The 26,438-nt window shown below is 35.5% G+C and overlaps 1 pseudogene; it reads right to left on the bottom strand.

Moving 5' to 3' along the window:
* Positions 1–13,901: 13,901 nt before the first annotated feature.
* LOC145098499 (uncharacterized) lies at positions 13,902–24,187 on the bottom strand (annotated as a pseudogene).
* Positions 24,188–26,438: the final 2,251 nt, after the last annotated feature.

Raw genomic sequence — 26,438 nt, forward strand, 5'->3', positions numbered from 1 at the left:
CGAAAATACGATTTTGGAAATGATCTTTAGAAATGAATCTAGAAGAAAATGGGGATGGGTAATTGGGTTAACTATTTGAAAATTAAATATATTAACTATATTATTGAGGGTTGAAAAACCTATGTACTCACCAGGTTTCCCAACCCGGCCCACTTGGTTGCTTGGTATCACTGGTAACAGTACGTGGGTAATGACGTTCGGACCGGATGAGATATTCGAGGAAATATAGGCCATCGTATAAAAAATATAGTAAGGCCTAATAGATTTGATTCAATAACTCACAACTTACTCGTTCTTGGGTCCTTGACACAGGATGTGGTTTCCACATTTGCTCTGATTTGCAGGGCCTAAGAGAAAGTGAGGAAGTGGAGCATGGAAGAATAAATCTGATCATGGGGAATATGCGATCTTCACATGTTACCAATATTAGAACTTATGGTCTTGTGCTCGGTGGTGATGTTAGGATATATTTGATTAATTGTTGTTATTCGTCAGAAATAACAAGAAATTTTATTTATTTTGATGCATTGTTCATATAAGGTTTATGATATTCGTTTGATGATGAGAATGGTTCAATTTTAGCTTATAAAAATGGTGTTTTTATGTTTAAAGCTTTACCTTGTAATGGTGTCTATGAACTGCGATTTGTGTTGATAACTTAGGCAATAGTGTACTTTATATTGATTCGTCTAATGGTGCAGACAAAGCATGCTTGTGGCATTGTCTTCTTGGGAACATTAACAAGAAATCCATCGCCCAACTCCAAAAGGATGGAGTGTTGGAATCATTTTACTTGAGGTCAGATGATGAATGTGAATATTGTCTATTGGGCAAGATGACGAAATCACCTTTCACTGGGACATGTGAAAGAGGTGAAGGATTGTTGGACCTTATCCATATGGATGTATGTGGGCCCTTCAGATATGCTACAAGGGATGCTAATCGATACTACGTGACGTTTACAGATGATTATAGAAAATATGGGTATATCTACTTGATCAAACATAAATTAGAAACTTTTGAAAAGTTCAAAGAGTTTAAGCATGAGGTCAAGAATCAATTAGGTAGGAAGATAAATATTCTTCGATCTCATACATGTGGAGAGTATCTTAGTATCAAGTTCCACGACTATTTAAAGGAATGTGGATTGTTTCACAATTGAATCTTACTAGAACACCACAACTTAATGGTGTGGCTAAGAGGCGTAATTGAACCTTAATTGATATGGTGCGTTCTATGATGCATCGAGTTTCTCTTCTAATATCCTTATTGGGGTATGCTTTAGAAATAATTGACTATATCCTAAATCTTGTTCTCACTAAGAAGGTTGTCAAAACACCTCATGAGATGTTTACATGGAAAGTACCCTCGCTCACACATATCAAGGTATGGGGTTGTGAAGCTCTCGTGAGACGAGAAACTCATGAAAAATTGAACCTAGAGCCAAGAAGTGTATTTTCATTGGCTACCCATAGAAGTCCTTTAGATATGTGTTCTATAGACCTAGTGAGAATGTGGTCTTTATAGCTTGAAGATGAGTCTTTCGTGAAAGAGAGAGAGCTCATATTCAAAGAGGACAATGGGAGTGCTATTGATATAGAAGAAATTCCAGAGTCATCCAATGAAGGAACCTCGTATGATACCAGCTCTCAACCAGAGGATGAGACTCATGTTGATCCCATTGATAATTCATTACCTTTTCGTCAGTCCAGTAGGGTTAGCGTGCACCTGAGTTCTATGGTTTCCATATTGCTGCAGATGGGGACACGTTTATTAGTGATAGAACACTGTTACATTTGGAAGAATCTCCTAACTAAAAGGAAGCGATGGTAGGCCTTGAGGCTACCAAATGGAAGGAGGAAATGGACAGTATGATTCAGGCCATGTATGATAACCAAGTATGGAACCTGGTTGATCAGGAACCTGGTCGAAAGATGGTAGGTTGCAAACGGATCTTTGATATGTGTATTTTTATATATATTTTTATACACTTTATCTTAATATTTTGGCCTTATCTATTCTATTTCAGAACTAAAAAGTACTCATAATACTTTGAATTATGTTTTGCAGCTATTTGTTGTCGATAAAGCACAAAAGAAAAGACTGAAGCGGAAACCGGGCTTAGAAGCTAAAAGAAAGAAAGGAATGCTGAGGTAGCAAGTACGCCCCGCGTAAGGTAAAGGTACGCGCCGCATACAGACTTGCTTCGGATAGACTTGATCGCGTGATTATCTTGAGTACGCGCTGCGTAATCCTAAGTACGCCCAGCGTACTTAGGTCGGCCACAAAGACTATAAATGTCGATTTTTAGCTAACCAGGAAGGGGGATTCGACTTCTAACCTAATTTAGTCGACAATTAACTTTTGTTAAGCCGTTTTGAGGGTCTAGAAGGCGGCTGGAAGGCCGTTAAGCTAACGGGAGCGGAGATCAGAAGGATTGGAGAGCGGATACATGTCGATTATCATATGGATTGTTAACGTGACCATGTTTAGCATTCCATTGTGGTACTTTTCTGTATTTAGTTTCTGATTTGGGTGTAAAAACCTTTTACTTTGTGTTTATGATTGAATGGAACTTTGATTATTAGACTAATTGCTATATTAAATAGTTTATTTGTGTTTAATTTATCTTGCCAAGCTTGTTTAAAGATCCTCATGTGTTAATGATGATTATTTTCTGTTAATTGTTAAGTGAATTGAGTTGCTTGAACATCTGCTTGATTTGCTTGTCTCTTATGATTTTTGATGACCATTGAGATTATAAGACTAGAAATAACGAATGTGAAACTAGGATTAATTTGAGAATAAGTAAGTTGATGTATGAGCCTTGTTTGATGACCATCAACAAGAGGTTAATTAAATGTTTACATTGATTAACTATATTTACAAGTCTTGCTTGATACGAACTGAACACTAGGAAGCAGGTTAGTTTAATCAACTGATCACTGTTTGAATTGACTTGTTTGCTAAAGGATTAGTTATAGTGAACATGAATCTAATCATTTTAGGAATCGGTGAACATGAATAAATGAATTTGTGTATGCAATTGTCTATGTTTTTAAAGTGTAATTTATCTAAACCAAAGTACCTGAAGAGATTTGCTTTCCTGTTAGTTTATCGAGAGTTGTTAATTGTTAGTTTGAGATTTATTAAACCATTTTATTTATTATTTTCGTGTGACCTGTAACCTATAATCAAATATATTAAATTAATCTACCGTTCCCTGTGATCGACACCCGACTTACCTAAGCTATACTGTAATCTGACTAGATACACTGCCTATAAGTGCATAGATAGTCTAAGTTTGTTAGGTTATAAATATTAAAATTAGTGGGTACTTTTTTGCACATCAATCTTCAAAAAGAAAACCGACATGGATGGGAAAGTACACACATTTAAGGCTCATGTGGTTGAAACCTAAGGGGTTGACAATGATGAGACCTTTTCACCAGTGCCTAAGATCAAGTCAATCAGGATTATTCTTTCTATAGTTGGCCTTTATGATTATGAGGTATGGCAAATGGATGTTAAAACCACTTTTATAAATGGAAGTTAACTAAGGACGTCTACATGTGTCAGCTAGAAGGTTTTGTACATGCCAAGTATCCTGATAAAGTGTGTAAGCTTGAGATATCTATTTATGGATTGAAACAAGCATCTTGCAACTGGAATATTTGCTTCCACGAGAAGGTCAAAGAGTTTGGATTCTCTAGGAGTTAGGAAGAGTCTTGTGTGCATGTCAAAGCTAGTGGGAGTACAGTAACTTTCCTAGTGTTGTATGTTTATGAAATACTCCTTATAAGAAACGACATTCTAACCTTGAAAGAAGTGAAATCTTGGCTTGGGAAGTGTTTCTCTTTGAAGGATCTAGGAGAAGTGGCCTATATTCTTAGGATACGGATTTTGAGGGACAGAAAAAGACGTCTTATTGGTCTTAGTCAGAGTACATACTTGGACAAAGTATTTAAGCATTTCAACATGGAAAACTCCAAGGAAGGGGATCTGCCCATTTACTGTATTGTTAGCTTGAGTAAGACTCAAAGTCCCAGTACCGAGGAAGAAATAGATGACATGAGTCGAGTCTCATATGCTTCGGCTATAGGATCAATCATGTATGTTATGACATGTACTCGCCCTGATGTGGCTTATGCTTTGAGCATGGTTAGTCGCTTTCAGAGAAATCCTGGAAGAGCCCATTGGACAATAGTCAAGAGCATTCTTAAGTATTTTAAGAAGAATAAAAGACATGTTCCTAGTTCTTGGAGGCAATGCTATGTTAAGAGTGATTGGTTACAATGACACCAACTTTCAAACAGACCATGACAACTTTTGTTCTCAATCTAGCTGCATTTTCTTATTGAATGGTGGAACGGAGACTTGGAAGAGTTCCAAGCAGTCAACGATGGATAAATCTACTTGTGAATGAGAGTAAATTTCAGTGAGTGAGGCATCAAAGGAAGAAACTTGGTTGAAGAACTTCATCAGCGATCTCGGAGTAGTCCCGACCATATAAAGAGCCAATGGAACTCTTCTATGACAATGAACGTGCAGTTGCTTTGACAAAAGAGCCAAAGGATCATGGTAGATCTAAGCACATCGACATAACTTACCACTACATCATACATAGGGTTGAAGAAGGTCATTTCCTGGTGAAACGAGTATTATTAGAAGCCAATCATGCAGTTCCTTTGACAAAGGCTTTGAGCAGGATCAAGCACAACCAACATGCTATGAGTATTAGTTTAAGAGATGATATTAGTTTTAGTAGTTAGTTGATAGTTTTTTGATACTTTGTACCAAAATAAATGTCATTGATTTTGGTGAATGAATAATAGAGAATTATTGATGAGTATCATACTGCCTTTTTCAATTATTTATTATTATGTTTCATTTTGTATGTTTTAGTTCTTGAATGATTTGATTATTTAAATTCCACAGTTGCTCATACTTTTAGAAGTGAGTAATGAATTAAGATTGTCATGAATAGATTGTAGATTGTCTATAGAGATTAGACATTGCAATAGGATTGCTACAACATTCATGAGTACTTAGAAAATGGAGATTTTGAGTATTGGAAAAACCCACGCTTAGATATTACTTCATGGATTCAATCACGAGTAATTCTAAGACAATAATATATTCTATTCTTCAAATGGAGATATATAAGTTGTGATTTACAAATAAGTTGTACATTGGTGTTGCGAAAATGCATGAGTGACATGATGTTATAAAACGTAGTGGCATGCATGATTTGGTAAGTAAAGGTCGCAATTCTATAGTCAAAGTTTATTCGTTCTTTTTTACTTAATGGGAAAATCAATATCTTTGGGCCCCTTTGGTGATTTGGTGTTGACATTATAGTGTTGGGCCTATCCAAGACTAAATTGACGTGTTCAATTAGTAGTCTAATGACATCATCACCAAATTGGGAAATCGGGAAACATATATTTTGGACAATGTGATTGACTATAATCCATGTCTCGTGTTCACAAGATATCTTGAAGAACGAAGGAATATGTTATCACTTATCTTAGGGCCATGTCTGATTTGATCAAATTTTGGCAGATGCTTCGGAAAACACACTTTGCTATTTGATTAGAAGTTATACTTGCAATTGTAGTTATAGACTTATCCAAATGGGAGACTGTTGAATTAAGGTATCTAGGATCATAACTAAATTGGTATATACTTGAATTGAAAGCAAAGTCTTTTTTGGGTTGCCCTCATAACTAATAATTAGGTAGAATGACATTTGGAGAGAGAGGTTGATTTATTGATTTATTATATGATTAATGAATTATGATAAATGATTTGTGAATATATTATGTGGTTAATATATCAATTATAAATAGTAATAATTAATTAAGAATTAATCAGAAATTAATTAGAATTAATTGGATTAATTAACAGTGTAAGGACTTAAGTTAAATTGTTCAATAGTTGAACAAGAGGGAATTCCAAAACCTTCCAGTGCTTGGACAGTTCTGGGAGGGATCCTAAGAGGATGTAGAATATTCCTTATAGATAATTAAGAGGTTGGATAATTACCTAATTTCAAATATTAATGTTATATTCAAATTAGGGTTTCTAGGGTTCCTTGTATAGGCTATAAATAGGACCCTTAGGGCTCCTTATTTTCATCCACTCCATACTCAAAGGAAGAGCCGAAAATTTTCTTCCACATCTATTATTTCCTCCTGTCTTCTAGTTGCTAGGGTTTTGGTACAACCCATTCGAGGAACTAAGCTTTGGGTGCTTGCTTTCCAAGGTTTTCAAGACGAAAATTGGTGTGATTATTTGCTACAATAATCAAAAGGTAAGTAACCCTAATCCTATGTATATTTCTCTTATAGTAGGTCTCCATTAGGCTTCTTGATGTTCATTGTTTATTGCTATCAATTAGAGAAAACATAGATCCTTTTATAGGCTGTATGTGAACTTAAGAGTTAAGTTTTTTTTTTTCGCTTCATATGTATTTTAAGAACCTATAAAACCCAACACAAATAACACTGTAGTTTCATTTGTTTGTGTATTATAACATCCTCATTGCAAATATTTCTATTATAGTGTTGTTATTTCACTTATTTTCTCATTAAGGAATTGTACTTTGAAAAATCTATTTAGTTATAGCAGAGTCAAACTTGTTTTGTATTTGGATGACATTGCTATAATCAGGTAGATTTTTCAAAATGCAATGTTGTAATAGGAAGAAATAAAAGTAGAAGACTATAATAAACAAATCAATGAAAGTACATTGTTGTTTCATGCATTTAACCACTAAAAACAATTATGAAAGAAAGGTTTTAGTGCAAACCGGATCCGTAAGTTCCCTGGTCCTCAAGAAGGGCTTTACTAATTGCAATAATTCTACCATCAAGCTTTTGAAGTATGAAGTATTTATCTGCTTAAATGCTATGTGTGCCTATTATTTGTAGTTATAATACTTGTGCTCAATATGGCTTACTTGGTTAAATTATATTTTGATAAAGTATTAATCTATTTATTTTATCATACATAAAATATATTGGATATGTAACATTCAGCTTAAAATAGAATAATTAAATAGTACACCCGGAACCCCGAGAAGTAATTATTATTATTATTTTATATTATTATAGCCCAAAATCAACAATAATTGGCGGGGTGTTGGTTTTCAATAGCCAAATGTTATAATTTGGGTTATTCGGGGGTTAAAGTGTAATTTCGAGACTTATTTTGTAAAGGTTTTCAGTAGTCAGGGGGTGTTTGGTATCATTTGGACTTAATATGAAAGGATTTTGAATAGTTGGGGCTAAAAGGGTAAATTATGTACCTAAGTTGAAAATAATTTGTCAAGCAGGGGCTGCTTGGTAACTATTTCGGACTTAATGTGTAAGGATTTTCAAAAGGAAGGGTTTAGATGGTAAATTAAGGATTTGAATTGAAAGAAAAGAGAGAAAGATGGACCATTTCGGTCATTATGGATGGAAGTTTGAAGGGTAAGGGTATTTAGCCGTTCACCACCCCGTAACCCTAACCCTAATCCCTTCACACCAGTCGCAACCCTCACCTCCTTCCTCCATTCTCCATCCGCCACTCCCATTGTTGCCATGTCTGGCCGCCGCCTCCAAGTCAACTGGTGTCGCCCATGAAGCCAACCGGCGGTGTAGCCACGACAACGACAAAGAGCCTCCTTTGACGTCGGTTCGGTGGGTCGTCGGACCATATAACGCCGCTGTCGTCTCCATTGAAGCCGAAAAACCATTAGTCGAGTACTGTCGCTGCTATCCCCGACCGATGACGCCACCGCTGCTGCTGTTCCATTGACGACGACGATAAAGCTTGGCTATCGTTGCTACCGCCGTGGTTAGAGAAAACGAACTCTCCCATTTCCTTCCCCATTTCTGTTTCGGATGCTACGCCCTTCTCGTGCTCCGTCGCCGCTGTAGCTCCAAGCGGCCACGTCTTTGTGGTGCTCCGCTTGCGTCTGTCGCCCCGAAGAGGAGGTGGGTGCGTGGTTACCATTACATCTCATGTTATGCGGGTTGCTGATGCCGTAAAACCCCAGGTGCGTGGCTGGACTCCTTTTATGAACAGAAGACATGTGTGTGCATGTGTTTATTATAGTGAAGTGGTGTTTAGGTGTTTATTTGGCCGAAAAAGTCACCACCACCACCGTGAGGTGGTGGCTGCGACCATCTACCACCGCTGGCCACCACAAGGGTGGTTGTGTGTGTTTTTATCTTAGTATATGTGTGTGTTTAATTGGGTTTTTGTGTTGTATGTTGTAATCGGTAAACGAATAATCAAAAGAAAAACTCATAACCACCACCGTAAGGTGGTGGTTGCCGCCTCCTGCCGCCACCAGCCGCCGTGTTGGGAGGCGGTGTGCTTTTGCTTGCATTTAGTTGTTTTTTTTGGGATGCTTGGACAAAAATGGACTAGAACCATAACCACCACCGTGAACCGCCATTGACCACTACTACCGGAGGTGGTAGTGGGTGGTGTCTGACTTGTTTAACCCTAATGGGACCAATGAAGCCCTAATTGACCTAAAAGCCCAACCATGTGACTAATGGGCTAGTATTGGGTTGGAAACCCTAATTAGTGTTTGGAAAACCCTAATGTCATGAAACCCTAATTTTGGGGATTGATCGGGACCCGTACCGGAATTATTTAATAAACTTAAAATATTAATATCATTAGTGAAAGAAGGACCAACGACGATCCTATCCTAAAGAAGAAGAAGGAGTAGGAGGAGTCAGTTTTCTTTGAAGATCGAGGAATCAATCTCCCAATTATGCCGTTCGGAAGAAGTCTTCTACAGAGGGAAAGCTTGTTAAGGCAATATTGGACTTAATGGATTAAGTCCTTAGTGGGTTAAGTAGGAACACTTAACCCTAATCGTCATTTCAGAGGAAAACCCTAATTTCACTAGGGCCTTGAGTTGGGCCTGCCTATTAGGCTTTGGTGATTGGACTATTGATGGGATATCCAAGAACAAGTAAATAGACCAAAATAATTGGATGAGCTTTAGGATAAGGTCCATGTGAAGGACTTGGGCCCAATTTGGAAAATTGGGCCATAGGTGGGCCATAACTAGGCCTTGATGATTATGTGATATTGGGCCATGGGAATACCAAGAGTTTGGACTAAAATAATTGGATGGGCCTTAAGGAAAGACCATGTAGAGCTTTGGGCCTAATTTGGAAAATTAGGCCATATGTTGGGCTTTGGCCCATTACTTGACTGTTAGGCCTTTGGAGTGTGAGTTGGACCTTGGGCTTGGAAACTAATTATTAATTGGGTATCGTTTGATGTTGACAGTTCGGGAATCTGTCAACCAGCAGCTGGAGTTTTATCTGCGGGACTTCAGAAGTGCCAGGTGAGTTGTCCTCATTATACTAATAGGGTCGAAGGCACCAATGCCGACCCTTTTCGGATTTGTATTCGAGTTCATTGCACACTATGCTTTATGATATGTATCCCGGTTATAGGATGGTTGCTATGCTAGTGATTGGTTAGATCAGTATCCTAGTTATAGGATGTTTGCTATGTTAAAGATCGGTTAGATCAACATCCTGGTTATAGGATGGTTGCTATGTTAGTGATGGGTTAGATCGGTATCTTGGTTATAAGATGGTTGCCATGATTAGTGATCTGTTAGATCTACATGACTATTTGTTTATATGTATGTGCACAAGTTTGTTGGTTTGGGGGATTGGGTTGAGGCAGGTCCTACTGTGTGTTATAGGCCTAGACACCCAGGGTGGACCGGATAGACTGCAGGCCCGGGTAGGGCAAATTAGTCAGGCCGATGGCCCGACAGCGGTCTGGATAGGCTGAAGGCCCCGAGAGGGCGGTCTAGACGTGCCGAAGGCATGGAGAGCGGTCCAGATAGACTGAGGACTGGGAGGCGGTCCAGTCAGACTGATGGCTCATTATGCATGCTGTATTTGTTTATATGATATGGCTCTATATGTATGTCGTTGTTATTTTGGGTGAACTCACTAAGCTTCGGGCTTACAGTTGTTGATTATGTTTCAGGTACTTTTGATGATCGCGGGAAGGCAAAGGCATGATCGTACACCTCCTTATATTTTCATGACTTGATTCTGGGCTTAAACTATTTTGAAAACAAATTGTAATAACTTAATGGTTTTAAATGTTTTAAATTGGCTTGAATTTTTATGGGTGTTACAGGATATTGAAGGGTTATGGAAAGTAAAATATGATGCGAGGTTGTAGCCAACATTTTACTGTTCTACTGCTATGGATTAGTCATCTAGTAGGATATAGAGGACGACCGCATATTACTCTAGACAAGTCTGGTGAAACATGGACAGGCTTTCAACCTATAGGTGTTTATAATCCATATATACACATGCAATTTTACAACATGGAGGTGTTTATAAGCCATACACAGGTAGGTTTACAACCTATACGTGTTAATTAACCATACATTGGTAGGTCTTTGACTTATAAATGTTAAACAGACCATACACGGGCAGGTCTTAAACCTGTAGGTGATAAATGAACCACACATGGGCAGGTCTACGACCTGTAGATGTTAATGAACTATACATTCATGTGGGTACTCTATTCACCCCATGGTTTGCTTGTTGACATATATTTCTAAGGAATCCCCAAAGCAGTATTCTCTACTCAGTGATACCTTAGGATATGTCCCACGAAATCATCATCTCAGGGTTAGGGAGTGAGAATAACGGGAAAAGGGAATCGGGTATTTGTTTGATGTGAGCAATATAATTAAAACAAATTGATTATAATATTATGGGTTGAAAACCCTATGTGCTCACCAAGCTCCCAATCCCGACTCATTTAGTTTCTTTGTATCACAGGTAGCGGTATGAAGGTTCAGGGATATTGATGTTTGAATCTTCCGAGAGATTTAAAGAGTTTTAGGGCATTAATTAAATTGATGTAAGGCCTGTAAAGACTAGTTTATATTTATGTTTCTGTATTGGTTATGACATCCCAAGATTTTGAATATTAATGAAAAACATTTCTTTGAAAATGCTCTTGATATTGATATCGTTTCACATTAATAATGTTTTGGGACAAATTCTGCACAAATAAAAGAATATCGTGTTTTAAATAAGCATAAAGAAAAAAGTTTTTAATTGGCTGTAAAATTAGGGTTGTCACAAGTGCCAATGTGAGCTGAAAAGAAGAAAAGCCAAAGTCTTTTGGAAAGCTGTTTGTCTCCCAAAGACTCAAGGTGACCTTGGTATAAAGAGTATGTCCACTTGGAATACTGCTCTTATGGCCTCTCACATCTGGAGGCTCCTTACCGATAAGGACTCCCTATGGTTGAAATGAATCCACTCTTATAGAATCCAAGGTCGAAACTTCTGTGATGCTCCAACTAAAAGTGGCATCGGAGCAGGCTGGCGTAAACTCCTTGGTATTCGTGATAAGATTAGAAAACTCATTGTCTCTAAGATTAATGATGGTAACACGACTTCTGCGTGGTATGAAAACCGACATTCTGCTGGTCCCCTCTTTTGATTCATTACCCCTCGTGCTATTCACCAAGCGGGTTTCTCCCTTGATGCTACTGTTAGTGACATTGTCTCGGGTGGTAATTGGGTTTGTCCTCATATTTTAAGTGAGTCCATTGGTACTCTTAGCAACCACCCCCTCCTGCTATATCACACTCTACATATGATAAATTCTTCCGGCGTAACAATGCGGATCTTCTTATTCCCTTTTCTTTTTGTGAAGCTTGGCTTAGCCTTCGGCCATAGGATCCAGATGTTGACTGAAAAACTCATGATAGAATCCATAATTGGGAGCCCAACCAAAACATGTCTTGCAGCTTTTATCGTCTTTTCCCTGACCCTCTCAACCGCCTTTTCTTTGAGTGTTCATATCAATCTCAAATTTGGCATGAGATAACAACCTTGATAAATCCAAACAATGTTCCTGGCAAGTGGTTTGAAATCATTAACCTCCTCAAGCAGACCACTAGAGGTAAGTCTATTTGGTATGTTATTCATCGTTTTGTTCTTGCAGGTACTGTCTACCATATTTGGATTGAAAGAAACAATAAGATCTTCAAGAATAAGAGAAGAACCTATGAAACTATGGCGAAGACTATTACCGATGAAGTTTGCTCAAGACTCAAGAGCTTCACTCGCAAGACCTTCCCAAATGTTGCTAAAGCTAAGATTATTTGGAGGCTTCCTATGAAGAACGAAAATATTGCCACTCAGCATCCGCCTTGACTTTGTGTCTAAGGTTTATTTCTTATTTTTGCATTTGTGGTTAGTTATGTTGTGTATTGGGGTTTAGAGCATACTTTTTCCCCTTCTAGTTGGTTTTAGTTAGTTAGGTTGTTTTGGCTCCTAGGTCCTGTCCTAGGGGACTTTTTCTTTTCTATAGGCGGGGAATCTCTAGTCTGCTATTGTATGTTTTTTTAATAAAATTTAATAGAGGTGCAACCCTCCTTTACTTTTTTTGTGTGTGTTTGTGTGTTGTGTCATGGTCAATATATGAATTCTAAAATGTTAAAATGTGTCTGTGTATAAAAGGCATAAAAATAATGTTTAACATGTAATAAACACAACATTTTAACTGTATTACATGAAAACATAAATTTTTACATGACTTTATATTAAACCATTGTACATGATGCAAAAACATGTCAAAATATATTAATTTGTGTCTAATGCATGTCTTATAAGTGTTTAAACAGATAAATTCTTATATGACACATGTAAGATACGAAATAAGAATTTTCTAAACCCATACAAGAAAATAATGTGTAGCATGTAACATAACACAACGTTTTAACTGTATTACACGAAAACATAAATTTTTACATGACTTTATATTAAACCATTGTACATGATGCAAAAACATGTCAAAATATATTAATTTGTGTCTAATGCATGTCTTATAAGTGTTTAAACGGATAAATTCGTGTATCGAATTGTTGGGTGTAGTCTAAAATAGTCCACTCCAAAACTACCCAATATGATATATATATCTTATGTTGGGTGAAAGTTATTGTATGTATTTGTAAATGCTAATATGATATATATCTTATATGATATATATCTTATGTTGGTCGGAAGTTATTATATGCACTACTAACCGATTTTAATAGGTGATAATAACTTAAATGAAAAGAATTTCAAATTATTACTTAAATATGTAAATACTTTTCTTAAACTTGACTTTGATTTAAATCAAAATGTTGATCAGATTACTCAATACATAAAAAAAAAAAAAAGACATTTCATGAAAATGCAAAAACTAGATATGTATGAAAAAAAAATAGTGACATAAGTGTAAAAATATCCAAAAGACAGGGCTAAAGCATGTTTTGTAAACTTAAGCTTGAGTACTTGACTCATGATAGCTTTGAATTTATTTTTGTATTCAAACTCATTATATGTTTTGAATCTATTCTTTTATTACAACTTGATAAAAATCATTTTCAAACCAACTTGCAGCACTCATTAAACATCCGACCAGTCTTCAAAAAATGCTAAACATGGTACACATTTTTTATATAAAAATAAAACATGATAACTATCATCTATTCAAAATAAACCACAATCATTACAATTACAAGTTGAAAAACAAAAACACATTATACTTTTGAGTTTTGATTAAACCACTTTGTATTGTTAAAAAAATGTAGCATACTCATCGAATCAAGATGATTAATATAAATGAAGCCAACACATACAAAATACATAGTATCTAAGTAGACAGACATACAATACACATATGCACGCATCTAACACATATTGCATATACATACAAAATACACGTATACATACATGCACACACATATATATATATATATATATATATATATATATATATATATATATATATATATATATATATATATATATATATATATATATATTGCAACGGTTTTAACTGTCATATTTATCAGAATCACACATACAACAAACCAACATAAACAACTGAAGTGATTTCTAGAGCACTCCAGAAACAACATTAACGGCTTGTACATGGACACCAAAACTTGTTGAAACAAAGTCAAAGACTCTTTTGATCTCAGGATCACTCCTTGTAAAATTCAGGTTCCAAAATTTGTACCTAGGATTCTGTTCACCAATCAATTAAAAACCATCAAACAAGTGTTAACTTTTATGAAGTATAATCAATTAAACTCAAGGGACCAGAACCGTAAATTATGATAAGGTTACCTTTACAAGTTCAATGAAGGTAACCTGAACCCCCCATGGGTGTGGGAGTTTAGTTATCAATCTCTCCAATAACACTCTCGTTATCTGTTCCTGAATCGCCTCCTGCTTACACAACAAGAAAAAACATATATTATGTGCTTTGAAAAATCTATCTGTTTTGTTCTGTCCTGTCATGTGGGTTGTAATTTAATTAACTAAGAGAAAGTGGGTCTCACCTCTTTTATCTCAACAAAGAATTGAAGCAAAATGAAGGAAAAGAAATGCGTGTGGTTGTTGGGATAACGCAATTGGTCTGCAACCGCATTGAAGAAGAGGTAACGGCCTTCCCAATTTAGGTCACGTATTAATGTCCGGAAGATGTCCAAAGCCGCACCCGCAAAATAGCCAGTCTTTGAGACAAACCGAGTTATGGAGGTTGCATGAGAAGCGGTGCTCACTTGCAGCTGTTGGATGGCCTGGGAGATAACATGAAAAAACATAAAACATTATTTTTGTACCAGAGTTATTTTTCCAACAACCCCTGGCTGGCTGGCCCACACTGCTCTGTCATGTCATGTCCTTTCCCATCATGAGATGTTAATCAGATAAATAGTGGCCCACTATAGGAGATCTCAAAACACTTTGACTATGCCCTAGGGGCAAAAAGGTAAATTATGGTGTGAAGAAAGAATGAGACTTTTGATTGTACCTTTGTGCCAACGTAAAGTACAAGTGAGTTTATTAGAGGAACATTGTAGTATGTTCCGGACCTTTCAGCTTCTCTTGATGAAAGAAGTAGTCTGTACTTTAATCCATAAAGAAATGAAGATGTTTCTGGCCTTGTCTGTACCAATAACAAAAAAGAAATGCGAGTAATATTAGAAGAGACGATAAGAAAAAAAGAAAATTGGATTTTACAATTACTAGTCAAAATCATGTATATATACCATGAAATACTCATCAATGTCGTTTTTCATATTGTTGGCTTTCAAAGCAGCGGCAAACTCAGGGTCAATGCAAGGTGGTTGACTTATCTCAGCTAGCAGATCCACCTGAAAAAAAAGATATATATTGCCTTTGGTAATTAGTTCTTGCACAAAGACTATGGTTGTGTTTGTTACATGCAATATAAAATTGCAACTTTTGTCTCATTGACATCAGTCACAGTTTCAGTCCAATGCATGTCAAACACAGTACAGTACAAGATCGTCATGTCATGTACTATGTAATAAATGTAGTGAGTTAAGATAAGTCAAAGACCTTCAAATTGGGAGTGTTGGGGTCCGGAAGACTCATGTTAGCTGGGAAAGTGCTAAGAATTATGTTTCTTAGTTGGACACAACGTGAAGCAATTGCTTCACAAAAACTGAAATTATAATAGCAAACAAAATCCGGGAAATCATGAACCACCACCAAAAGCACCCTCAGTGTGCCTTTGTATAGTATACGGACCTGAAGAAAGAAACATACACATTAGTTTCTGATTTCTAAAGCTGAAAATAAGGGCTAAAGGTAACAAATAGCACTGTAGTTTCATTTTGCTTGTGTATTATAGCATATCCTCATTGCAAATATTTCTATTATAGTGTTGTACTTTCAGTTTTTTTTCTAATTAAGGTATTGTACTTTGAAAAATCTATCGAATTATAGCCGAGTGAAACTTGTTTTGTATCTGGATGACTTTGCTATAACTGGATAGATTTTTCAAAATGCAATGGTGTAATATGAAGAAATAAAAGTAGAAGGCTACAATAAACAAATCAATGATGAAAGATAGATTTTAATGCAAACCGGATCTGTAAGTTCCCCAGTCCTCAAGAAGGGTTCCATGAACATCAACAAGTCTAGCAGCAAGCGTTTGAAGTATGGCCATCCTTTTTGACCATTGGCAGCAAAGAGTTTTGGCATGAAATCTTTGTGACTAATTAGCTCAACCCATGGAAAGCTGAAAACAATTTATTCAAAAATGTGTTGTCAAATATTAAATATGTAGATATGCTTGTCTTTTTTATGTTATTAAATATTAATCTAAACGAACCTGAATGCAGGAACTTTGAGTGGCTGCAAGGCGTGAAATGAATTTGATAGAGCAGCATACATCTGTACAACTCAATGGAATTAGTTACATGACACAAAACTTATGCATGAAATTTTTCAAAATAATTAAAATAAAAATGAAAATACCTGAAAATTTTCATCATTGACGGAAGAGTTGAGGGTATGAAGGTGATTGAAAAAGTTGATGAATAGCCTGAAATATGGTGTAGAAATAAATGATTCTTTCTTTTCCTCTGCATCCTTTTTAACAAATCTCACAATCACCGCTAACACCTGTTCAACAAAATGTGTATACAAATTACAATCGGCAAACCATAAACTTTTTTTTTTTTAAAATGAACTTTAGTTTTAAATTTGTACCTTCGAGAAAAGAGAGAGCTTGCTTGATCCCTGGTCAACAGGGAGAGACTAGAAAAAAAAAAAAAAAAAAAATGGCAAGTTGATGAAATATACATTGATTATATATATTACACATATAAAAAGGAAGTTTTAACTCCTACTCTCAAGATTGAAAAGACAAGGTCTGCATATATATCAATGACAAGGAAAGATGATAGACTTGCTTCTTCATTGGCCCCTTGAGAAGATAGATAGTGTGACACACCAAGCTCCTAATAATATCACAAGTGATCAAGATATGGTTTTTTTTTTGCCTTATAACTGTGTGTGTGTGTGTGTTTGAGAGTAAAGGACAAGGGACATGAGTTATCAGAATCACCATAAGGCGGCGGAAAAAGCGGTTTGGCATATCATCAGCTCTTGACAATACATTTTGATGAAGTTCTAGAACAAAATGAGCACGAGCTGCATCATTGACACCATGGCGATCACGTATCCGACACCAATCATTAAATATCCCAGAAACCTGATTTTACAAGAATCAAATAATTAATGATGAGATTCATAAATTAAGGTCTTAAAAATGAAATATCATGTAAGATGAGAATAATTAGGAAGTTAGTGAAAGAGTGTTAATTAATTACTACCTGCCAATGGAAACTAGGAGGATCTGGTTCAGAAGATATAAATGCATCGTCATCATCCTTGCTGGCCACAGGATGCTTAGTCACCTGTTCCATCCAAACATAAAAAGTTAGCATCAAAGTGGATATCACCAACAAGAATCATATTAGCTTTTCTTTCTTTAGGTTGTTTGAAAATTGGTTAACCTTGTCATTTATGATTTTGTTCCACTGGAAAATGTTCTATTCTCAGTTTAAATGGTAAGTTTTGGTGACATGGCATGTATTTGACACATAATTAAAGGTTAAGGTCAAAGCAATTAGGAGCAAGATCAAACCTTGGATAAAGTGTGAACGACATTGTGAAGTGAAGACAATACTCCTGCATCACTGAGCTTCAGTGTTTCAACAAGGGAGATGAAAAACTCTATTGTGGCCCCTGTGCATCATATAATAGTTAAAACCATAGCTGTGATGAGTGAAATTTTAATAGGCCTTTTATGGAAAAAAAATTACAGTTAAATATATTTCGAACTTCTGTTTTTAAAATTCCTTAGCATTTATCAGACGCTTATAAGCAAAGAGTAAAATATACCTACCTATTTGACATTCATAAAGCTTTAGATTTGCTGTAGTAAGTAAAATAAGTGAGCAATTAAAAGGCATGAATTTTACAAATCTTGAACATTTTAAAATGAAGTACTAAAATAAAAGTGAAGGGAAGTGTCATGAAATGCAATAAATGATCGGACATTAGCATTGACACTCTTTTATCTGATGTTTAATAACTTCAAATTTTATATGAACGATATAATCTTCAGTATCTGTAATGCATGTTTAGACATACATACCACTCTTTCCTCCATCAATAAGTTTGGCCATGTAAGCATCATACTCAGTGAGGTTCAGTAATTCTCTGCGAATTAGGCCAACTGTAATATCTTTGTTGAATCTCCTCTCATCATCAGAATGCATTACCTGATTGCAGAAATGAAGTGTCAAATCAGTAGAAAATAATAAAAAAAATATATACACACCAATAACTGAACGCAACAAATGATGTAACATGATTATATATGGTCATACCCAACTAGTGAGTTCCCTCCTCACAAGCTTGCTAACATCACACACACCAGCTAAGATGTCAAGGTCAGCATTGACATGTACATAGTTGGCTGCATTTTCATATAAACTCTCGAAAACCTACATATAATTTGGAAAAATTATTTTGTAAGAAAGAAGAGCATCCACAATTCCATATAATAGCAAAGGGTATTATATATACCGTTTGAGCAAGAGCCAAGGCAGCCTCATCCTTGTTGATGCATCTAAGAACAACCACAGGAACCTCACAAATAACAGACTGAAAACAACCAAACAACCATCCTCTTGTTTTGTTATTTATATTTCATTGCTATATAAAAATATTAATATGAACATGAATGAAGGAAGAAAATGATTTTGGTATGCAGATTTAGGATACTTACTTTGGTTTACAGTTTAAAATTTGATCGTTATACACAAGTAATGAAAAGGTTAAAGTAATTTATTAATGAAAATGTAGATAGAATACCTGAATTTCAGCTTGTTTAGCGTCTTTACCAATCAAAAAATCAAGCTGAAAGAATTGATAAGGAAAATAAGTTTCTGTAAGCTCTACAACACATTATTATAAATAAAAAAAATATGCATTGTTTCCATTCAGAAATTCCAGATACGTAAAAATTCAAGAAAATCAAATACAATATCCAACCTTCTTTGCAAGAACATGATATTCATCCAATGCAGCACCAGTAGTTAATGAAGGTTTGCTTATAAAGTGCCTGGAACTTGAAGGTGGAAGAAACATCTGTTGTTGGGCTCTCATTTCCTAGAAATTCAAAGCAAAGATTCAGAAGTTGAAACTCATTAACTTGAACACTTGAATAAAGAATGTTACTTACATTAGCAACATTATAAGTCCATGATACATGTGATTGAGGAGCTGGAACCATACGAACTTGCTGTTGATGAAGGGATACAAATTGGGCAGCTTGAGGATGAAAGGCTTCTGGAAAAGTACCTATACTTTGTGCATATAGGTTTGGATCAATTGTTGTAATTCTAGAACTTTCTCTTTGCTTCCTTCTAACTGAAAGTTGCTGAGCAATTTCATTTTTTACTATTACTAGCCCCTGTATGACACATGCATCGATATAAACATAAGATGCAAAGAAAATTGAATGTATATAACACCAACAGCAAGATTAAGAAATTAAAACCGTTTCAATTGCAGCTTTTTCAATTGATGCACAGCCCAACTCAAGGTTGTCATCAATAACACGTTGCATGGCATGTTCAAGGGATTCACTTGCAATATTCAAACCCTGTAGAGAGTTTCTTAGCTGACTTGACATCTTCTTACGAAGAGGTTCCTACAGAAATGAGAAGATCACACTAACTTTTTGTTAGAAAATTATACACACATGAACAAAACAGAAAATGACTACAAGTATAAAGTTGACAATGAACCTTGCTATTAACATAAGACAGATTTCCAGCCAGGCAAACAATGATGGAGGATGATGTACTATGGATATAGTTCTCATCAAATTCGTTGTCATACTCCTGTTAATTGATATACACAAAACCTTCGATCAGTATTTAGAGGGTTCAAAAGCATCTCCATAGAAAGAACTAACTGAATGAGAATGACACCTTTAAAACAAGTGCCATTGTTGTTTGAGTTGCTATGGTGATACTCTTCTGAACAATATTAGAAAGGATTTCTTTAATAGCCTTATCCATTACCACTGGAAGCAACCTGCAAAAGTAATCAATAAGAACAATCAATAAGTTTTTCAGCAAACAATTTTTAATTATCTAGTTGCAATGAAAAGAGAAAAGTAGAACCTTTGGAAAAGCATGTTCATATCTTCAACAAAAGGAACAGCAGGGAAATGAACTGGAGCAGCATGCTATCAACCAAAATAGAAGGCACCAGAAAATCAGATAGTGAAATAGCTTAGATAATCTCAAAAACGTTTATAGAAAACAAACCTGGTATAATATATGTGAATCCCCACCCTGATAAGATGTAACAGCAGCTTCATGTGGTAGTTCACTTTGATTTACAGCAGATGTTACAGTATTTTGCTGAGATGACCCAACATCTTTGTTGCAGAAATCGGGGTTTCCTTCAATCTTCCTAACTCTGTCCTTCAGAAGAGATGTTGGAGTAACTGCCTTCATGTCCAATTCAAGATTCTTGAACAATATCTAAAAGGGAAAACCAACATGAGAATATGTATCTGTATGTGTGTATATACACCATTACAAAATCACAATTGTACATGTGGTACACATCGATTCAAACGTACTTCTATTGAAAACTTGAGATTTGCTTTGAGATTTGGCATTGCATGTATTTCAGCAAGTAATCCAAGAATCCCCATAGTCCAAGGATTCGGTGGTTGATATGCTAGACTCCCTTTGCAAGGTTCCAAAACCTATAGCAAGTGAAGTGAAAAAAAAAAAACAATACCAATAAAATAACCATAATGATTTGGAGAATAAACATAAATCAATGGAGTTATACATACCTTAGATGTAAATGGAATTATCCCAATCATTAATCCCTTTTCATAAGCCTACAAAAGTTTATAAGTAAACTTATATGTCATATATCGCACCTAAGTCAAAAAGATGAAAAGAAACAAAATCTACCTCTATAATTAAAGATTTTGGATCAATATGTTTAGACAATAGAACTCTATTTCTACCGATTGTAATAATTCCGAGCCATCCCCCAAGATTCTTGAGCAACAGACGCTCTTCTGAACTCGTCTGTATCAGCTCAGACCTTAAGAGAACCTGTTGCATTCCCAAATAAAAAATTACTCCAGGTTTATATTACCATATTTAAATCCATCAATGAATAATGTAGAAAAGAATACCTTGCAATTTTCATAGGTTTCTTGAACTACTTCTTCCATAAGCTGTTTTGAATGAGCTTTCTCAAGAAAGTTCATATACAACTTGTGAAAGTTAGGTTCTTTACTTGCTCTGTCAGCATGATCAATGAGTCATTCAAAAAAAAAATCCAATTCCTTGCATGGTTATAATGAAAGATCATACAGTTTCTCACCTTTTCATAACAAGATATTGTGCAAACCAGGGATAATACTGTTCCTCCAGAATCTCGGTAAACTCTTCTACTTTAGCTTCAATATTTGCAGTGGATAAAGTATTAAAAATGAATGAGATTTTATCCCTTTTTTGGGATGGTGGGGCCTGTAAAGAAGTTGCAGATAAATATAAGTGAAGAAATCTTTTTATAATTTTATAGAAATGATACATTGATACTTACACATACATTGAGGTATAATAAATAATAACCATGAAATATATGGAACTCAATTTAATAAAGCAAGCTAAGATTACAAACCTGTATGGGTGTTTCTCTTCTTTGAGCAGCATCAAAAAGTGTTCTGACACTTGCTGAGACAAAGCCTGCAATTCTCAAACATTTTTAAACACCATTAACAAAAGGTAACTGCAAATATGTTCAGGGGATCAAAGAAAAGACAAGGAACCACAAAACCACAAGTATAGGAAACCTACTTGCTGAGGCAACTGTTCTAGGTGGAGGATGAAACTCTGGAGATGAAGCCATTAGTGCTGAAGATCTAGCTACACTTTGAGGCTGTATATTAAGAGGATTAAGCAGAAACAATATCAACAACAAATTCTGAAAAATGTGGATCAGCCATCAATGAAACAACAAAGCTGATATAGCTAAACTGACAGCATGTTACTTGCCTTCTGAATACTTGCTGAATCACTTGAGGTGGCAAATGAAGTTGTTAAGTTTTGATTCGTGTGACTGGATTCAGTCAAAGATGGTTTTTGTATTTCATCTGATTGAATCTCATTTCTCTGTTGAAGCTTTGGTGGAGAAGATATTTGAGAACCAAGATGTTCACCATCAGATCCAGTCAAAGGGGAAGATGAATCCGGCATCTACACAGAAAACAATTTTGTAGGATGCATATATATATATATATATATATATATATATATATATATATATATATATATATATATATATATATATATATCCACCGTAGTCCAAAAGAAAACTTAAGAATTGTGGGCATGTATCAAGAAAGATCACTCAAACCAAAATACACATAAAACTTACCACAACATTTTCTGGTGGTGGGATAGAACTACATTGACTTTGGGCTTCATCAGATTCTGAATGGCTTGATGAAGTTCTGCCAAGTGTCTGTTCCATAATGGGAACAAGCTCAGAATGAGTGCCCTGTAGATGAGAGATCTGTAAGACTTGTTGGTAGAATTCTGGTAAGTCAATCAAGCGATCCACAAAAGTTTCCAATGCCTTTGTCCCAAAAATAAATATCTGCACAAAGACAATGTTGTATAGTTAAATAAACAATAGCCTTCAGTCTAGCAACAACCATTACTGGAAACCAATACTAACTTTGGAATCTGCAGGTTTTTGTAATGCATCCAGAATGGATTGTAAGGCAATGCTCAGTGTAGAATCGCTCACAACTTGATTCTTGATAAGTAATCCTGCAGGAAAAAATATTAGAAAAAGTTGTGTGTTATATGTTGAATTATTACCAAAATGTTTCAGTTTTGAGTAAATCCTATGAGTCCTTACCATATAGAACAGCAGAAAGGTTAAACTGTTCATTGGAGCATGTGTTGGAAAACGTTTTCACTTGAAGAAGGTTGCTGATCATATACTCGAATATCAATTGCTCCCTGTGAGGTTGCACAAAGGAGAAGCATAAGTACTTGATAAAATCATGAGATACTAAAAGATTGCTTCTGAATGATATTTTGTTGGGTACAACTTAATAGAAATAAAATCCATCAGTAACTTTTTATAAACTATGAGAAAAATAAAATATGCTTCTGTTAAAATATCTAATATTGAATTATGCAACCGAATCCGGTGCAAAATACATCTGTAGCCTTGCAAGTCATAGCTCCCTCCAAGATTCACAACCATAATCATAATACTAATTACTTTCAAGAGAAACACATTTAAGTTTTTATGAAATGATAAGATATGAAAACTAATCAATTCTATATAAGATAACTAAATCAAATCAAGAAACCCTAAATCATTAATACATTGAACCAAAGGTAACCTATTATGGGGGATCTCAGCATTTGCTCTAACAACCAACGTGCCTACTTTCTCATATTATCAACCACTACCATTTCTTCCCACTTAATCACAGTGTATGATCAGGAAGCCAAAGTGCATAATAAGATGGATTAGCAAAGAAACTAAAATCTCAAATTTTAACATATTCTCATATGAAAAAAGGCAATGGAAGATTGCTAATGATAGAAATGGATAATGAAAACTAAAACCTTTTTTCAGAAGATCCCTTGAACTGCATAAGCATTTGAACCATTGTGTCAACTGTCAGTTGACCAGAGAACATCTGTTGGAAATAAGCATTGGCCTCTGTGGTTATATGATCTTCATCAACTTCAACTGTTGAAGAATCAGGATCATCACTAATGTTCTCTATCATTGGACAATCGTCTGTAGACGTTATGCACAAACTTTCCATTTCCTTCGAAAGTTGATCATTAGAAGAGAGCAAGGCAGTATCTTCTTGAAGAACCTACAAAAAGATATGGATTTCAATAGATATAAATATAAATGAAGATAAATAGTAAGTCAACCATTTTGATCGTGTAAACCTTTGGAGAAGTAGGAGCTGCCTCCTGAATAAGATCCTGAGTTCCAGACTGATGTGCCCTGTCAGAAGGTTCCTGTATGCTACATTCTCCCTCCATTAAGGATCTAACTCGTTCCTGAGAGGGTAAACATGTAAATGTCATGTTCTTGAAACACACAGAAGTAAAGTCATGACCAAAATAGAGAATGTCAACACTTGTACAGATAACATCACTAAGCTCCACAATTATTCTCATTTGGCTCAAAGAACATATCTTCATGTGTTCTAAGAAAGATCATTCAAACCAAAATACACATAAAACTTACCACAACATTTTCTGGTGGTGGGATAGAACTACATTGATTGTGGGCTTCATCTGATTCTGAATGGCTTGATGAAGTTCTGCCAAGTGTCTGTTCAATAATGGAAACAAGCTCAGAATGAGTACCCTGTAGATGAGAGATCTGTAAGACTTGTTGGCAGAATTCTGGAAACTCAATCAAGCGATCCACAAAAGCTTCCAAAGCCTTTGTCCCAAAAATAAATATCTGCACAAAGATAATGTTGTATAGTTAAATAAACAATAGCCTTCAGTCTAGCAACAACCATTACTGGAAACCAATACTAACTTTGGAATCTGCAGGTTCATGTAATCCATCCAAAACGGATTGTAAGGCAATGCTCAGTGTAGAATCGCTCACAACTTGATGCTTGATAAGTAATCCTGGAGGAAAAATATTAGAAAAAATTGTGTGTTATATGTTGAATTGTTACCAAAATGTTTCAGTTTTGAGTTAATCCTATGAGTCCTCACCAAATAGAATAGCAGAAAGGTTAAAATGTTCATCGGAGTATGTGTTGAAAAACTTTTTCACTTGAAGCAGGTTGCTGATCATATACTCAAATACCAATTGCTCCCTGTGAGGTCACACAAAGGAGAAGCATAAGTACTTGATAAAATCATGAGATACTAAAAGATTGCTTCTGAATGATATTTTGTTGGGTACAACTTAATAGAAATAGATCCATCAGTAACTTTTTATAAACTATGAGAAAAATTAAATATGCTTCTTTTAAAAAATCTAATATTGAATTATGCAACCGAATCCGGTGCAAAATACATCCGTAGCCTTGCAAGTCATAGCTCCCTCCAAGATTCACAACCATAATCATAATACTAATTACTTTCAAGAGAAACACATTTAAGTTTTTATGCTATCCAGAGTTGGTAAGAATTTTGCAAAAGTAGGACATGAAGAAGAAACACATTGAAGTTTTTACGCTTAATTTCCATTTCGAACCTGTTTGCTAAAAACTTCCTATATTTGTATTCTTTAAAGCACAGTCTACCGATTTTGAAGAAGAACAAATCATGCAAAGCAAAGATACACGTTGTGCTTTTCAAAAACCCTCATCAGACCTAGCAACCAATATCTTCCACTCGAAGCGTTATGTGTTCTCTTTTGACAATATATTGGCAGGGATATTGTATTCACAAAACATAAACCCTAGACTACTATCGTAAACCTAAACAAAAACTCATACAACACTTCTTTAAAAAATGGTAACAACGTGTAGTTAAACATCTCCCCATGTGCCCTATTAGCCTGCACAATGTGATTTGAATGGGGAAAGTATGTAAGTGTGTTCTTTGTAAGGTAATGATGACCTCAATTTATACACAGCGCTAAGCTACGGAAAGGAAACTAAATCAATTTTAAGTATGGTAACTAAATTAAATCAAGAAATCCTAAATCATATAGACATTCTAACACTCCTCAAGTTGAAGTATCGGTGTCTTAGTTGTACAAACAAAATCTATTTATGCTTTCTTTAACGGTTTTTTTGTCCTTATATGCAACAGTTGGAAGTATATGTTCCCATGTATGGTTATTGATCAGGTGGCCGTCAACTTCAATGTGCTTGGTCCTCTCATTGGATACTTCATTCTTTTGGTTGCATGAATTGTTGATTGGCTATCGCGTCATTTCATATGACACGTCTCCCATAGCTCTATATTGTGTGTTGTTTCTTGTTTTTCCAATAGCTAAATTACACAACAAATACTCATTACCCCATATAGCCCAACGGTATCTGGCGTTGGTGTTGACATGGTGCTCCTCAGCCCAAGTGGTCGAGGGTTCAAGTCTTGTTTGGGACTATGGTGTAGTTTAAAGGTAGATTTTAGAGTGTGTGTGTGTGTGTGTATTTCTGTTATAGAAAAAGATCTGTCAGCCCAATTTGCATTAGAGAAGTCATATATCAACTGCCATCTCTCTCTTCAATGAATGCACCTACTCCACAATAGCATTATCCTAATTAGAGTATAGTTAAGCTTAGTTTAGCCTTAAGATTACGTCAAAATATGGAGACTTTTTATCCAATATCGTGTATTGAATGAACTAGCTCAAAACACTTATCGAAAATGATATAAGTATCTTAATAGATAGTGGACTACGTACCATACCAATCTCCTTGTAGATATCGAAAATCTCCCATGATTTACCGGACTGCTTGCGACCATAATACAC

This window comes from Lactuca serriola, chromosome 4 (assembly GCF_051521515.1).
Source record: "Lactuca serriola cultivar US96UC23 chromosome 4, Lser_US96UC23_V15, whole genome shotgun sequence".
NCBI lineage: Eukaryota > Viridiplantae > Streptophyta > Magnoliopsida > Asterales > Asteraceae > Lactuca > Lactuca serriola.